We start from the raw sequence: 13,937 nt of genomic DNA, 5'->3' as shown, positions 1-13,937 counted from the left end.
TTTTGTCTGTTCATAATAAACAGATTTTCCTCGGGGTTGTAAGACCTACTGCAGATCACAAACAACGGACTGGATGGGTTCATTTCATAAACACTCAGAGTACCCAAATATACATTCAAAGTGTGTCCCCTTTAAATGTGACGGAAGATTATAAAGCAGCTTCATTTGATCTAAGAATCATTGAGACCACTCATTTCTAAAGATACAGAGAAACAAGATCTAGCACAACGCCTCTGAGAATAGAAAACAAAGCTGTGAAGACACCTCGCCACATCCGGAGTATGACCAGCGCAGTCTGACCGCAGATAGACTCGGGGAAAGAGGAGAATTGAATTTCAGAGCCCGCTAACATGCAGCCTGCAGCCTGTGATGAAATCCTCTCGGGGATTTTCAAAACAAAGTAAAAGCGAGCTCTGAATGTCAAATGTTTATCTGATCCAATCATTGATGGGCTTTCGGTTTGTGTCAAAGAAGAGGAGCGTCTCCTCCTGCCTAATTGGAGAAATAATCCCTGATCTGACTCCGGGTGCTGAGTGAAGCACGAAGCATGTGTCGGGAATCTGACTCGGCTGCTCTTCACGCTTCAGCAGGTCGCTGATATAAACGCAGGATTGATAAGCTCCCATCTGATTGTCCTTCTGGCTGCAAATGAAAGACACTCTTAGTGATTACTGAGCTTCTAAGAGGCTAATATGATTTAATAACACTGCTTAATAGTTATAATGTGGGATGGTGAAATGTGGCTGTTGCTTCGTCTTAGTCAGGCAGTGTTTTCTGTCAGCTTTTCTTACATGGAAAAATACTCAAGTAATGTACGGCAGAACAATTTCAAAGGCACAATATGTAAGATATCTACTGAATTCAATGATAAAGTGAGCTTATTATATGATCACATAGAAACATGCTGTGTTGAAGTGCCGGTTTCAGTTTCAGCTCTCCCCAATATTCCGAATTTAGACTGCAGTACCCATTTTAAACACTAGGTGTCTGAGTTACATATTGCTCCTTTAAAGGATGCAGACGGACAAGAATTTTCTCTCGCTCATTAAAAACACCTGAGAAATTATATTTTTCTAATATTAAAAACAACTTGTACGAAACGATAATTTCACATTCACGACTTTTCATGCCACTCCTAAACCACAACATCTTCCATACTCAAAAGCTGAGAGGGCTCCTTTACCTCTGATATTTTATTGTGTTAAAGTGAAATGTTTTACTAATTTATTTTTTTAAAACTACAAAAACAGAATTGAAACTATCGGGCCGAAAACTGAGATCCATGATTATTGTATTTTCTGTACCAGGAGGTCAGTTCAGCCTTTATTTTTGTTGCTGTTGTTTCAGAGAAAATCAATAAACACATTACCGATTGTTGACCAATCCCTTTGTCTCCTCCAGTAAAATAAAAAAGCTTTTCACTTTCTGGCCATTATCCCATTAGTCCCTGTGCTCTGCCCACATCCTGTTTCAACAACATCACAATGAGTGAAGAAAAGATGCTCTAATCTCATTCGGAGTTTGAAGCTAACACATTTGTACTGTTGAGTTTGCGTTCGAGGTCGTCGTGGTGACGTGCGGCGGTCACGGGATATAAACGTCACTCCCCCTCCTATTGGCTTCAGGTGAATTCTCCTGCTGCGTTCTCACATCAGACCACTTGAATTAATTGTGGAAAAAATTCTAGGGGTTGTTTTTGAATCGCCACACATTTTTCCTCGTGTAAATTGGATCGGTTGTTGCAGTTTGGTTGCTCTTGTTGGCCTCCTAACAGACTGCTCGTTAAATTACACTTGATTATTTTACTGCAAACAGTTCCCTTGATTTTTTTTTGAACAAGGTCAACTCGTCTAATTTCTCATTTTTACAAACATTGGTATCTTATATATTATTTCATGCAACATTAATCCTATTTTTAGTCATATTTCTCAATTATTAACAATGTTCCTGTTTTGGGATCATGGATAATTCTGCAGGCGTTTTCCTCTTGATCATGTTGCAGCTCTTTGCAGAATTAATCATCTTGCTGTTGTTGCATCTCGACATGCATGAGATGCCGTTCTTTCTCCTACACTTATGATAGCTCGTGAAGAATTACAGTACGCGTGTATAAATTAATGCTTTGTCCTTCTTGAATATATGATCGTTGATGTCCCCTCTCTATAAATTGCAACCGTCACAACAGTGCTGATAACTGAATACTGGAAGATTGAATAAGTGAAGACACAATTATGAGCCGATTTCTTTTCAGCACCAGATTAGAGCTGTCAAGTGCAAACCGAAATAGCGGCTTTTTCTGCCTGCTAAGCAGCTTAGCGCTCTGACATCGCTGTTGGAGGATAAAGTTTCTGTTTTTCAAAGCAGACTGTGTCGAGGAGATGTTTCCTCCTCATAAGTCTGTGCAAACAAAATCATCACAGAGAATTTTGACCACGCTGTTGGGTTTTTTTTTTTTTTCTTACAGGCAAATCTGACCGTGTTGTTTAGGCTTTATAAAACGAGGACACGTGTAGTTTCACAAGAGGCTGGAAGCACGCTCACTCGCACTTTATAACATTTATATGTTGAAGCTTTACAAAGTGGGCTTCAGCCACTCAGGTTTTATTGACCTGACTATTCTAGGCTACATCTGTGCCTGCAGCAGCTGAAAGACCTCCCGGGGAGCAGAGTGTCATTGATGACAGTGAGCTTCATCACAGGTGTTGGAGACGCCACTTTGGACCGTTCCTATCAGACAGAGAAGCTGCAATAGACTGATTTGTGTTTGTCACTTTTACAAGGTTAGGCTGACCTCTAATAAAAAAATACTGAGTGGTGAAAATGTTTTCTTGGTAATGTTTTAAATTGATGCAATCTGCATCATTTCAATGATCACATGTATGTAGAAGCTTTAAAATAAGCAGCAGATCTTCAGTCATGAGGATAGATGTGTGCCCTTCAGACATGTTGTCAAACCAACCAGTCAGGCAGTTTAGGGATGACACAGTCCGATGCTAGTAGCGGGGGGGGGGGGGGACGTGCCAGATCACCTCACTGAAGATAAGGGGAGCTCTATCTCCGTATCAAAGCTTAAAAATCACTCGTCTCTTTGCAGGTTCATAAACATCTGCAAAAAAGGAACATTCTTGAATTCATGTTTGACCACTCTGCAAAAACTAAACATAAAGACCTCACGGCAGGGCAGACTTTGGGCTCTTTGTCGATACAGGTCATAAAAAGACTTCTGCTGGTTAAGTGAGCCTCGTGATTTATTACACAGGTGTTAAAAAGGGTTTGAGAGAGTGCTCTGGACTTTTTCTATCAGAGTAAGAAGCTGTAGCAGACTGATGGAAACAACAGCTCTTCTGAAGTTGTCCAATTTTCCTCACTTTGAAAAACTTTACCACTCCATGTGTCGCAAAACAAATCTCCACCTCTGTAATGATCGATAGCACCGAAAAGTATAATAGCTTTGGAAAAAAAACCAATCAAATTTTGTGTCAAATTTTTAAACTAAAAGAGCACAAATACGTTGGTAAAATGTTTTTGCCATTTAGACAGTGTGCACGAGTTTGCCAGCAGTTTTGGGGGGAAAAATCCTTTATCATGTAATTTGTACCAGAAACTTCTAAGTAATCAAAGTGTCAAATAGTGTGAAAACCCTCATCTGTTCCCCTCTGCGTGTAACTTGACTCTTTTAAGATTGAAGCACACTTTCAGCACGCGTGGGTCACATAATGTTTCTGGTGACTTTTAAATGAAATTCAAACATCAGAAGAATCTTAAGAGTCTGATAAGAACAGACTTCATCCAGCACTTTGACTCTTTGAAAGACGCATTTAGTCTGGGACCTTTTAGTCTGTATTTGTTTGATGTTCTGTGTTGTATTTTGTTCATGGAGAGTCCTTTTATGTGCAAGCATTCCTGAAGCCAATTCTGAATCAGATATCATGAATTTGTCTTAAAACATGCTAAAAAAGCAAACTGAAGTTTATGCTATGAGTCTTAATAAGATCTCTAATTGTTTCACATTCCTGTGATATTTCTTCTTTTGTGCACTCTTGCTTCCCAAAGTGGTTAAAACATCCTTGAGCCAAAACAATTCTGAAAACTTTTAAATGCCGAGATGCACTTCAGAGTAGAGCGAGAGAGAGAAGACGATGAAAGAAGAAAATGTGTCCACAACATCCGTCTCTGTAGGCTAAAAAAATCCACGGAGAGTCTGAGAAGAATCAAAGCAGAAAATAACGACGCAATGACTTATTGACTCAAACAAGCGCTAAGGAGTTTAAAGAAGATGAAAGTGTCGGTGACCTGACCTGGGCTATTTCACCAAGGCTCTGCCGTGAACGACGATGGGGCTTGTATTTACAGTTGAGCGAGAGCACCCATGGGAGCAGCAGGGTCAGTGATGTCCTGCTCTACACAGCAGCCGCAGGTTTTGGCAGCGACGAGAGAAATCAAGGGGATTATGTGCTCCTCCTGCCAGCACACTCTTTTGATCAGAGGCCAGGTAAAATCAGGCAATCTGCATTAAGCCCAGCTTCTCTATCTCCTCTAAGTTCTCGTTCGCTTCCCTCATAGCAGGTTGTTATCAGGCAGAGGGATAATTAAGCCTTGAGGGACTGCTGGAGGCTTTCCGTTTCCAAGTTGTCAAATGTTAGAGGGAGGCAGATCAAACGACTTTGAAACACGAGAGAAAATAAGAAAGGCTAATCTAGCCGAGACAACAGACGTATTGTTGAAGCCGCGTTCCTTTGACTCTTGGCTCGCTCTTTGAGAGAAAAGTTCACTCATAGTCTTGGCAGAGTTTGAAAAATCGGGGTCTTTCCAAGCTAAAATGGAAGACTTGATGCTGAAAACACTTCAAAAACGAAGTCTGGAGTTTTCAAAAATTAGCTGCTTGATCCATCACTCGTTCTCAAAAGAGCAATTACGATAACTGATTTTTTTTTAGATCGGGTGATTTATTTAGGAAAAGAAAAAAAAATTGGTCTCCAATAAAATACAAATCACTACTTTTGTCTTCTTTTTTATTACTATACATCATTTCTCACTGGATATCGGCTGGGCGTGTTTTCAAAAAGCTCGATTGAAGTACAAAAACAATTCAAGCTATCGCCATAAAAACTGGCAACAGCGGCTTTCAAAGCGGTACAGGGCTTTACTTCTTCTGTTTATCCTCATATAGGTTGTTTTTTTATTTTATTTTTTTTGCAATTTCACTGCCAGTACCTACTGTAACTCTTCAATGAAAAATGTTCCATCCAAACAAATCTCTCCTAATGACATTTTGTAAGGGAACATTGGTGATCTGTGTGTAGTCGTGTAAAACAGCAGTACAAAGTACGACTCACTGCACAGCTGCCTACATACTGCACACGCGTGTTCAAGCGCAGACCGCTGTGGGCTTCACAACTGTGCAAACGTTTGCTTTGTGTCGTCGGTGACATTGTAAACACTGTCGTTCATTTTCTGCAGGATTATCTCTCATTATAAATTCCACTGAGAAGGAAGCCTTCGCAGAAACGCCCTCGGTGTTTTTAATCCGTCAAATGATCGACAGCCTTCAGATTTTTTTGTAACTTCGCCAAATGTTACCAAGTGCTCTGCTTTTGGTGTGTGATCGTTGGGTCACACGCACGCAACCACATGAACATCCAGATTAGGAGCAGAAGCTCCTGCTGGCTGTATGTGATGATAGGTGGGAACTCGGAAGGTCAAGAATTGGCATATTACTTGAGTGATTGAATTAATTGATCTTTAGTAAAAAAAAAAATATTTCATCCCACCAATGCTTTTGGGTCAAAATTCATATTCAAATGAATGCAGAATCTGTGTCTCTTTTGACACAGCTTGAGGGATGTCCACAAACACGGAGGCAAAGGAATAACTTGGTCGGAGCTGGAGAGGTCGGCTCAGCACCAGGGGCGATGGAGAGAAGTTGTGGATGACCTCTGCTTCAAGAGGAGAGAAAAGGTTGAACTCGGTCAAGTAAGCCAGGCGGTTTTTCTCTTTCCTGCCTCGGGGGAAGTCAGAGGTCAAGATCAGACCCTGCAGCCATCTCGCAAAAGGGTAAATCAGCTCAGCAGAAGCCTGCCAAAGCAATTTTTACTCTGAAATCACATGTCACATCCAGCGCTGCAGCGTAATCTCAACCCCTCAGGATCAATTCAATCTCACTGGTGGAAAACTTTTCTGTTTGTTGCAGTAAAAAAAAATAAACAGGCAGGGATGTCCATCAGAAATGTGTGTGTATCTCTTTCCTTCTCAGAAACACAGTTTGGAGCATGAACACATGCTGCCCTGAGCCAGGAGCAGCTGTTTACATCCATATTTAATGCACCTGTACAGTGGGGTCTCTCTGCAGCAGATCACTGAATCAAACCACGGGAAACTTTTAAATTCTTCAAGCTGCTGTGATGGAGTACAAAAACTCAACTTCATAAAGTAGGTAAATATCAAAGACGTGCCGAGAGCTTTTTAAACCTTCAGAAAAAGGTCTTGTGAGATATAAAAAGTTATTTCTGTTTATGCTCTTTTTTTTCTCTAAAACATAATTTACAAAAAGGGACAAGAGACTCTTGAAGTTTGTATAACACACGGACGTCACCTCAGTGACATCAAACATGGATTTCTGATGTGAGACACAACAAAAAGATCACTTTTGGGTTGCTGTGAGAAATGAAGCTGAAGTTGAAATGAGAGATTTTTCAATTCCAGTTAAAGACTTTATGAGGCTGCTTCTTTTCCTTCTCTGTTTATTGACGCATGAATCTCATTTTCAGCACAAAGGGTGTTTATGGATTTTGGATCCAATTAAAAACTGTGAACTGTCACATTTGGATGAAGAAAAAAAAAAGACTGTTAAGTGGCATCAGTTAAAACGTGCGATCGCGACTCCTTCGATAACAATGTGAGAAAAATGCTTCATGTGAAAATCCTTGCAGAAGAAATGTCAAACAGGAAGAACAAACTCAAACACGTACCTTATTGTTGACGTCGTCAGGGTGGGTTTGCTGATTCTGCCGCCCGCTGTGAGGACAGGCATGGATCCTTCTTTACAAAACGAGACAATCTGTAGAAGAAAAAGAGAAAATAAAACATGAGTGAAGACACAGTGAAGCTTTTCTCCTGCACACTCTCTAATGAACTGTCTGGACATCAGAGACGTGCTCAGTCAGACTTCAGCGCCACACTCTCACAAACAGAGCGTCCTCTGGAGAAATTGCTCTTTTACAAAACATCCGGGTGTCGACAGAAACAAGGACAGGCTCATTATCACCGTCTCTTCAGCACTTCTGTCATTGTTCATTAAAAACGTGAGCTTTGTTGTGTCTCTGACAAACGTGCACATTTGCATTTCTTTTTACTTAAACTGTAATCTTGAACTTTTTGTATTCTCATCCACTGCACATCTCAATGCAGGTGGATTCTCCTGACAAGCCAATAAGCCATATTCACCTGCTATGTCCAGATATCTAAATAAATAACTTAATCTCATTTAAGATACTTAACATTTGATTGTTTCATTGGCTTATTTCAAGCAATTCAATTGTATTTGTTTTCTTTTTACCTCTTGAAATAGAAAATGAAAATAAGGGCCGTTTGGAGATTTTCCCTTTGTGACATCACAAAGGGCAGTATAGAGACACTCCCACAGCGAGGTGTTTGTTCTGCCCTCTGAGTCTGCTTTGGCACAGGCACAGGAGGTGTCAGCAGCAGGCGACCTGTGGAATAAACCATCTGTTTGTGGCGCCGAGCATGGAGATCAGTCTGGGTTTGATGTACCCAACATGTGATGCTGTGTGTTCTGCTCACTCTCAGTACAAGATGCTAAATCGCAGGGAAGAGAAAGTCTGCAGTTTTGATTAAAAAGCACATTTGGCTTTGAACAGATGGCAATGTAGACTTTGCTTGCTTGTTTAAAAGTAGGCAGTCCGCCCACCATCCATGTTTTTCACACTGTATTTTAACAAAAAATAAAAAAAGGGAACGGATAACAGAAGTCCTAAAAAAATAAAAACAGTGGTTGAATACTTGTTTAGCGCCAATTTTTTCATATAGAAATTGACCCTTGAGACTTGGTTTATTCCTGTTTTTGTGTTTAGCTATTGGTGAAGAAATAAGGAGAAATGTCAGCACACTCTTAAGCTCCCAGTCTAAGGGCCAGAGGATCGAAATGTTGCCCTGTTTAAAATAAAAGTGCTCATTGGGAGCTGATCAGTGTGCAGACTTTTCTCTTTTGCCTGTGGTTAGGACATGTTTTGTCCTCCATGTATGCATTTTGCTGGTTTTCTCTTGTTGATAGTGAGGACCATTAAATTGGAGGTACATAATAGAGTTGCCAGACGGTGAAAAATGAGAGTTATAAGTCAAGGATTATGATTTTTCAGTAGGCTAAAACTAATTTTATCACTGCTCCATTTGCAATCTTCTCTTCTTTGGGAAAACAAAGATTTTAAATGAATTATATTATTGTGCTACAGACACATTTTGCTGTCTTAGAAATGTTCTGTGGTCAAACAAAGGGCAAATTCTACCCAACAGAAATCGTAGATTACTTGTTGTTGATGTAAATGTAGAGTGTGAAAAAAGCAATGCTCAGGTTAAAGTTGCGTATGAGCCTATCTCTGCTCTCTGTGTCTCTGGTGGATCTCGGCTGAGATGTGTTTTTTTTTTTCTCTTCTTGAAACTGCACAAACTCTTCATGCAATCAACGTCCACATGAATGAAAAGCTATTTCTAATTATGCACACACAAAAAAAAAGCCAAAATAACATCCTCAAATGAAATGCAATGGATGAAATCGAGGGATGTGTTTCACAAGGATTCGGCTGACTTGGACATGAAACCGTATTTATTGAGTTTTCAGGCAAAGAGTCATGAGGCTGAGACTGTAGCTGCTCATCCTTTATGCATCCTGGGACATGTAGGAGCTACTGACACAGCTCAGCGAGCAGGAGAGCTCAGCTTACTCAATATCGTCAATATAGCTCAACCTGAGGAACGCAGCGCCTCCACAACTCATTAAAGCTGCTGTGAGAGGTTTTGTACCTGCTTATATAGACGCTGACGTCTCTTTAAGAAAAAAACAAGATCATCTAAGTCAACGTCAATAATTTCTCTCCGGTTAGTTTTAAAGCTGGCGTTGGGTATGTGTCAGAGGACGTGAGTCACAGCAGCAGTTTCCCACTGCAAAGACTCTCAGCGAGCGCTACCTGCAACATTTAAAAGACAGCAGGACGAGGTTCATCGTCTGAACACACGTACAGGAAGAAATCAAGAAAAAGGTGGGAGGTGCCTCTGTCAAGAGAGGGCGCGGAAATCAAAATCAAACTTTTAGTTCCTGTCGTCCAATGAAGTAATCCGTTTATGTTTCTGCTCAGAAGTCCATGAAACTTTTTTTTCTTCCAGGGAACACGAGCGCAGAGTTGGGTTTTTTTTTGACTGAAAGAATATTTCCAATATGACAAATAACAACTATTTTACTGTTTTTAATGAGAACTGGTCGTGTCGAATATCCCAATTCTCTTCATTAAGACCAAAAATGGGGAACCACACAGGGACACATCTACCAGGACCGAGCAAATCTTTGAAGCTCAGTCGACCAGACTACTTTTAGATTGTAGATTTTGCACCCACATGAGATTCCACGTCCTTCCTTTTTTAGTATGTAATAAACATTTTTTTATAACAATCATCAAAAGTTTGGTAGTCTCTGGAGACATTTTTTTTAAATTTGAGTCGTCATGAAACCCGGACTTGTTTAGCCGTTAAGATGTGCTCGTGCTCGCTCTGAAATCTTCATCGTCTTCGATACCTTTTGAACTAAACGATCTGTGAGTCCACCTGCCTCCGCCCAAGTTGTTAAATTTGTTTACTGGCTGTACTGCTTTACCCTGACATTGTTTTTTCCCTGTTTATCGATCCTCAGGAGTGAGCTATTTCTGCCAGCTGCGGTGCTGAAACTTTAATATGATGCCTTGAATCTAAAGGAGGGCGGTTAAGGTTTTTGAAAGGCGCAGCGCAGGAAGAGAAAACATCAGTATGCGGAGTCTAAAACCCGTGTCGGGGGCTCTTCCTCTTCACACTCAGGGAGCACGAATGAGGTCAAACCAGGTGAACGCCGTGCTCCTTCATTGATCCCTCCTATTAAATCTATACCTGTCCTCACTACAGAGGAGACGCAGGTAAAGGGGAAGCAGACAAAATCAATGAGAGGGATTTTAACGTGCATGTGCAGAAAGAGGATGACAATCAATATTAAGTGAGATCTAAATAATGATTTGTTTCAATCAAAGCCATTATGGAGAATTTTTCTTTTTGGCCAAGATTTTAAAAAATATCCTCTGCAGTTGTCCTTTACGGAGGAGAGAGTGACAGTAAATCCAGCCGGCAATAAACGCAATTTCTAATTTTAAGAGCTCCATTAATTCTCATCCAGCACCTCTGCCAGTATAACTTCTGATGGGGGTCACAAGCAGAGCTAGCATTAATAACAGCTGCCATATTGCATCTGGATGTGACTGGGAGACAGCGTCCCGTCTCACAGTGTCCTCTTGGAAATAAAATATGATGCCATTAGGTGCTATTACAGGTCAAACCCCACACAAACACACCCGGGCTGACGGCGAGCAACTGTAAATCATTTTAAATTCAGCCGGGAGACGAAAGGCAGGTTATTCCCACATTGCTGAGGGGACGAGGAAGAGGAGGAGGAGGAGGAGGGGTGACACAAGCTGAGCTGCAGTTTACCATCTTGAGTCATGATGAAAGCTGTGATTGAGCACAGCTGTCACAAATCCCTGATCACCTGCATCTTCTACACGTCCCCCCCCCTAAAAAAAAACAGGCCACACACCCCAAATTTCAAGAAAAGCACAGAAACATCCAGCTCTGAAGAAAACACACGCACAAAAAAAATAAAGTGTATAATCTGACAAGCAGCAGAGATTATCTATTATCTTCCTCTTTAACTCGATACAGATTGGGATCATCATCACTGATGCTCTTACCCTCCTGGTCCCTGAAGCAGAGATTTGACTCATCTCCCTCTCATCCTGTTCCAGCCCCGAGTCCCACTGAGCCCGCCTGTCAATACAGAGCCGCTAAATGCTGCTCAGACTGTCAGAGAGAGAGAGAGAAAGCTGCTGCACGCCTTTCACACTTTACACAGTCACACATTTATATATACAGCCTGCGTGAGCACAAACTCTCCTCCCACAGACGCATTCAGTGAGGGAGCAAGGGGAGTCGAATTGACCAAAAAAGTCTGCAGAAGTTGTTTCTTTTAGAGCAGATATATGTGCACTGTGAGAGCGAGCTTACCTGCACACAGGGCAGATGCACGAACAGATCCGGGGGGCTTCCTGCAGCCGCTCCACTCACCTAAATCACTTCCATGACTCACGCAGGGGGGGAAGATAGCCGGCTCTCAGGAAAAGTGGAGTAAACACTCGCTGCAAAGGCAGGCAGGGCTCTCGCTCTCACTGCAGCGCTGCTATCATCATCCTCCTCTCTCCTCCTCTGACTCTCTCTCTCTGCTTTGATCCCTCTCGCTCTCTCTCGCTCTATACAGTGGTGCCCCCTGCGCTCTCAACCCTGCCACCCCCTCACGATCCACCACAAGGTGTCACAAGCAGCGAGTGTCTGCACCCACTGTCTCTTATTGGCTCGCACTTCTCTCTCTCTCTCTCTCTCTCTCTCTCTCTCTCTCTCTCTCTCTCTCTCTCTTCTTCCCCCTCACCTCACCTCACTCCCCAAACTCCCCCCCACCACCCCCTCTCTCTGACTCTTCCTCTATTTGGATTGTCTGCCTTAAAGAGGCAAAGCATCACACCACAGCTGCAAAACTCAGAGTAGGTAGATAGAAACAGGGAGAGAGAGAGAGAGAGAGAGAGAGAGAGAGAGAGAGAGAGAGAGAGAGAGAGAGAGAGGGACATACAGGTTAAGAGAGAATCCCAGAAACAACTGTTATTCTTTTATTGTTGTGCGTTTTAATTTAGAAACTTTATTTGACAGTTAAGCCTTTTTTAATTGAATTAAATTTGACTGAGAGATAAAGAGAGAGAGGGAGAGAGAGAGAGAGAGAGAGTTGAGAAACACAAAGTAGAGACCAAAAGAGAGAGAGAGAATAAATGTGAGAAAAAGATGCTAACGAGAGAAAAAGAGAGAATACTATAGTTAAAGAGAGATATAGAGATGAAGAGAGCTTGATAGAGAAAGTCTTTGAAGTGTTTTTCTTTTCTTTCTTTTTTTTAATTAAGTAAACTATGAAAACATTCAACAGAGTCTGAGCAGGTTCTGTTTTCATTTTCTGTTTTCCCATTAACACCCGAAGGCCACGCCAGATGTTTTCAGATTAACCAACTCTGAAAAAAGCTTTTCTGTTTATTTTATTTTATTTTTTTAAGGATTGTATCTACATGTATTACTTATGTTTTAAAACCATATATAATATAATACATTGGAGTTAGGTTCACCGAACATCTCTGAGTGAAACTGCTAAAAGGCATTTTGACTGATCAGCAATATCCCAAACAGATATGACTCTAAGTGTCTTCAGCCTGTTGTTTATGAACCGTTTACATGTCCAGGTATTTAACTTTTACCATGATATCTTTGGGCTGTGGCTAAATAGCTACATCCACCTACATGTATTATGCTAACGTTGTAAACTTTTCAAGCTAACTTGAAGGAAAGAGACGGATTTATGTAAATGTATGTTCGATGACTTTCTGTGCCCGGTGAAGCTGCTAAACATGAGACAACGACGACGCAGTTAAAGCGTCTTCTCAGCTTCGTCCCTCACAGAGCTCGTCCTCTTAGCTTCAGCCGTCGTATCAAACTGTACCGAGACAGCTAGCTGGCTTCATAAGGTTGTGTGTGTGTGTGTGTGTGTGTGTATCCTAACCGTACACCTACCCTAAAGCTGGACCCTAAAACCGACTGGTGCATGCAAGAACAATTCACTACATTCCCTTAATGGATGATTTCAAGTATTCCTGACTTTAAAGAGGATGGAAGGTTTAACATGGTTTATTATGTGCAGTTAACTCACCTATCTGCTAGATTAATCAAAAGAACATAAAGTTCCTCTTTCAGCAAACATAAATACATACAGACCAGAACATGTGCCATGATGCGTCATCGAGGCCTTGACCTCCCTACCTATACCCACTGTGTTCCTAGAAATGTCCAATACTCAGACGCAGGATGACGTTGATACATCCTGCATAGTTTGACGGCCCTGAGCATTCAGTTATACTTTTATTTACACGCACTTCTCTTCGCTGTAGGACTTTTGAAAACTCTTTTTTGAGATGCATTCAAGGACGAAACGATATATCTGTGTTGAGTGGCTTGCAGAAATGCAGTCCATTCATAGGCTGCCGTTTTAGAAAGTCTAAATAGAAAAGTCAAAGGGAGAAAAGTGCGACAAACAACAATGACAGTATTTATCAGTGTGTTTACGTGAAGGAATGGCTGCAATGACTTTTTACACCACCCTTCCTGAAGAAGAGAAACTTGTGTCGTGCTTTGTGTTGTTGATGGAAAATGTTAACTGAATCAATAAATTCCTCAGCTGCTGCAGTATTGAGCGAGAAAGCGGAGAACTTCCACTTGCACGCGAGCCGGCAGTGTCTTTATGTACCACGATGCTTTGCACATTAGAGGCTGAAATATTGACTTTGCTGTGTTACATTCCCGCTCGGACACAAACACTCATCCAAATAGATTCTCCACCTCCAGCTAAGACTTTTACTACCAAGTTTGCAATAAAGATAAAGATAGAGTCCAAAGAGTCACTTGTAAAACAATGGGTTTTATTTTATTCCACTACTACATCAAAAGATGGCGTCCTGCAAAAACTCTGATTTTGTGTTTGCAGCAAGCTGTGCCCAATACAGATGATCCTGTACACCTTTCAGTAGAATAAAATAGACGTAATAGAC

At 41.3% G+C, this 13,937-nt stretch overlaps 1 protein-coding gene across 3 annotated transcripts in view; it reads right to left on the bottom strand.

The window, feature by feature from the left end:
• LOC306825972 (alpha-1,3-mannosyl-glycoprotein 4-beta-N-acetylglucosaminyltransferase C-like) overlaps positions 1 to 11,548 on the bottom strand; it is a 35,386-nt gene extending 23,838 nt beyond the window's left edge. For 2 of the 3 annotated variants that reach the window (XM_079346975.1, XM_079346974.1), the window contains exons 1-3: positions 11,311 to 11,548; positions 10,998 to 11,106; positions 6,969 to 7,057 (exon numbers count right to left, since the gene is read on the bottom strand). The gene's annotated coding sequence lies outside the window, so the exon portion shown is untranslated. The remainder of the gene's footprint in view (positions 1 to 6,968; positions 7,058 to 10,997; positions 11,107 to 11,310) is intronic. The other variant, XM_079346973.1, reaches the window with a different exon arrangement.
• Positions 11,549 to 13,937: the final 2,389 nt, after the last annotated feature.

Source organism: Symphodus melops (genome assembly GCF_947650265.1).
Source record: "Symphodus melops genome assembly, chromosome: 6".
Classification (NCBI taxonomy): Eukaryota; Metazoa; Chordata; class Actinopteri; order Labriformes; family Labridae; genus Symphodus; species Symphodus melops.
The sequence above is the reverse complement of the archived record's forward strand: the minus strand, read 5'-3'. Positions and strand labels throughout refer to the sequence as shown.